Genomic DNA, 4082 nt, shown 5'->3' on the forward strand with positions numbered 1-4082 from the left:
ATTCACAAGTGAAAAAAAAACAACATTAAAAAAAAAAAATCCAAACAAACAAATAAAACCCCATAACCATTCACAGTGAGGGATGAGAGAAACATCAGAGCAAGACCAATAAGCAAATGACAGTAACTCAACTGAAGTTAATGTCAAACCATTTCCAGAAATGTCTTTTTGACATTAGCTCTTGTTCAGCTTGTCCAATGAAGCATGAAGATTAATAAACTTTTCAAATATTTTGTCTTTTAAGAAGCACAAAATAAAACCCAGAAAATGCAAGATGAATATATGTTTTGTTCAGAAAGCTGAGGGAAAGAAGGAATTTATATGCGAGTTAATTATCAGTGTGAGACAGTTTCCTCTGTAATGGACATGATGAGATAAATTGTTTTGGGTAATGGAAGAGAAAAGGTAACATCACTCCCATTGTAGTCTTTTATGTACCTTGTGGCACCAGGAGTGATGGTGTACTGTTCCTTAAAAGGATAAATAGAAGCAGAGTCTGAAAAGTCTTTTAAGAAGAATATGTAGGTATTCTTTACATGGCAGTGAAGATCACTGTTTCCTCCCACGGATACATGAAATATAAATTGATTCTAGCTATTTTTCAAGATATTGTCTTTATTTTTGAAAAAGTGTTTGGTTGTCTATTTTTTTTCTTTTTTTCTTTTTTTTTTTTAACACTTTGTTTTTCAAACTATAGCACGTATTTCAAAAACAGAGATCTTTTGGGATGGAAATGATTCTTGTTCCCAGTGATGTTAAAATGACATTGCCACCATCTATCAGCTGAGTGGTGTGGACTTGTGAGGCCATGTTAAACCTTGTTCAAACTTAAACAGGGGAAGTTTAGATTGGATATAAGAAGGAAATTCTTTCCTGTTAGGGTGGTGAGGCACTGGAATGGGTTGCCCAGGGAGGTTGTGAATTCTCCATCCCTGGCGGTGTTCAAGGACAGGTTGCAAGAAACCTTGGGTGGCATGGTTTAGTGTGAGGTGCCCCTTCCCATGTCAGGGGGTTGGAACTAGATGATCTTAAGGTCCTTTCCAACCCTAATTATTCTATGATTCTATGATTATTTCTTTACAGAGATAAAGTACAGTATATCAGCTAACACACTTTAAACTCTGAAGCATTTTTTTTTTTTCCAGCCGTGACTGGCAATCAAGGAAGCAAAAAAATATGCTTATTACCTATTGTGGTTCTACTCAGTAAAGAGGTAAACAGGTTCACTTATCCAGATTACAAAGTTGACAGGGTCAGATATGAGCTCTCTGAGCCTGCCCATATCATCAATTTATTAGAATTTTAGAATAATAGAATTATACAATGTCCTGAGTTAGAAGGGATCTGGGAGGATCACTGAGTCCAACTCCTGTCTCCACACAAGGCAAAGTAAAAGTTAAACAATATATCTAAGAGTATATTCCAAACATTTCTTGAACACTGAGAGTTAGAGCTATGAGCACTTCCCTGGGGATCTTGTTCCAGCGTTTGGCAACCCCCTCACTGAAGAACTTCTTCCTAATAACCAATCTGAGTTTCCTCTGACACAGCTTTAAGCCATTTTCTCATGTCCACTGGCCACTAAAGACATCCATACCTCCCTCTCTGCTCCCCCAGTTGAGGAAGTTGTAGACCAGTAGCAAGGTCACTCACCAGTGTTCTCTAAGCTGAACAAAAACTCCTATCCTCAACTGCTCCACATAAGTCATGTCTTCTAGTCCTTTCACTATCTTTGTTGGAAGTGATCATGATGCAGGGAAGGGCTGGCCTGATCTTGATGACTCCTCTAGAACAGATGACTGTCCCTATCCTTCCAGTTCCAGAGCCTCATATCTGTGTGTAAGGACATCCAGGAGGGCATGGCAGACAAGGAGAAGCTTCACCCTCTATTTCCATTCAACTCTATCCCTCAAGCCCTTATCTTGAATTAGTTAGGTGGGAAAACTTTAGGTGTAACCATAACTCATTGATACAGTACATGAATAAACACTATTTTTTCATGGATATAAAACTAAACTTGCTAAAATCACAAAAGGTTTATCATGAAATAAAATTATTTATTCTGGTCATTACCATTACCCTGCATGGTTAGACATAAACTTGTAGGATGTATATTTATTTTTAATATGCAGTATAGTTCATGTATTTTCTTTGATTATTCATAGGCTCAGAGAACTCAAACACTTTTCTTTCCCGACAAACTTATAAACCAAAATATTGCTGTTGATGCCATAAGAATTCATAAGTTTCTCTCCCTTTAGCTTCATGGATTTTTTTATTTTTTATTTTTTTTCTTTCTGCAATTCTCCTGTCAAGTCCATATACTTTTTCAGGTTTGTTTCTAAATGCTGGAATACAAATACAAGATCATCTTCCCCACATGCAAGAGCATGGTAGTTAAAACTTCTTTAGAGAAACATAAAACTTCAGATGTTTTCAGATGTGACCAGTATTATGCTGTGAAAGGTAATTGAATTGGTAAAGATGACAAGGTTTGGCTTCATGGACCTGAGCTCAGTTTAATCTGAGACTCTGAGTATGGCTGGAAGTCAATACTTGTTCTGGAAATCAGCTAAGAAAGATCCCTGTTCCACAGAAAAACTCCCTGAATTTAATTGCTGGCTTCATTTTTTACTATCAGCTATCACATGAAGGAGTTTTCACACATTGAATATGGTTGAGGGGGGTGGTGCCCACTGTTCAGATTAGCCTTTGGCTATTTTGTTGTCATCTGTCTCCCCTTCAAGACCTAGATGCATCTAGTACCACCACCGATGGTTATCACTTGAGTTGAGTTGAGAAATACAGGCCAGATTGTGTGGGATGGAGCACATTGCCACAATGAACTGTAAAACTCAGCTACCTCCCCACCAAGGTCTTGATGCAAAGGGTTAACAAATGTACAGTGAGGTTAGGGTTGAGCCACTTGCTTAACAATGTTACTGCTTGCTGATGCTTATCATACTTGCAATGTACAAGGGGATAGATCAGGATGCTTGCTTAACAATATCATTGCTCACTCATGATTATGCTAGGACAAGATATAAGGACATAGCTATTGTCAAGAAGTAGGGACCGTGTCTTGATTCCTGTCCTTTGGATTCCTAGGCCGGCTAAAATTGGCTCTGTGCTTTGGACAAAGACCAAGTCTCCAGTGAGCATGCGTAACGACCAGAGGTGAAAAGTTCAAGCGCATGGAAGACTCGTTTACTTTATCCTGAGACCCTCGCTCACGACCACTAGGAGGCACTGTGCAGGCACAAAGGACTTCTTAGCTCATTATAATACGAAGCGGGAACAAGACATGAATATGTGTAGGCGTGTTGTGCAACCTCATGCATATGTATAACTTTAGAGTATAAATGTAAAGGGGAAACAACGCTGAGGTGTACATGCTTTTAGAGGAGTTATCCCCCATGCGCCTCTGAGCTGAATAAAGCATACCTACTATCCACGCGTCAGTCTCCTTTGCTTTTTTTCTCCCTTAGCTTGGAAATTGTAGGTTTATATAATTCTTCACAGTGCAAGTTACTGTATTAAGCAGATAGTGACAAGGCTGGTCTAACCTAGTCTCTAGAGTCAGTGTTTTCTGGCTTTACTCCATTAGCACCTTGGAGGAAAAAAAAACAACACAGAAGGTACATTTTGATATAATTCAAGCACTAAAAAAAAAAATGTAAAAACGTAGAGAAAAATAAAAAAAGAAAGAAGAATTTCAAAAAGACTTAATAAAGTAGACATTAGTATTTGTTCTTAAAATAAATATTTAAATTCTTGTTGACTGCAGTAATGGATTTTCCATAACCTTATTCTGGCAGTGTATCTACCTAGAATATATTAGATTCTGTTGACATCTGAACCAGAGCTGACATAATTAGCATTCAAACGCTCAGTGTGTTTTCTTTCTATATTTCTTTCTAAAAAAAAGAAAAAAAGATGGAAAAGACAGTAAAAAAATATAAATGGAATGTGACTTGTGCAGAGTATTTTCTGTATAACCTTAAACACATGTAATTACAGCACAGCATCTGTAGGTTTCCATTAAAGTGAAATGAGATATTCTAGCACAGAAAGGTTTTCTT

Source organism: Pezoporus flaviventris, unplaced genomic scaffold, assembly GCF_033815535.1.
Source record: "Pezoporus flaviventris isolate CSIRO_AGI_PZ_B2104156 unplaced genomic scaffold, CSIRO_AGI_Pfla_v1 ptg000068l, whole genome shotgun sequence".
Classification (NCBI taxonomy): Eukaryota; Metazoa; Chordata; class Aves; order Psittaciformes; family Psittacidae; genus Pezoporus; species Pezoporus flaviventris.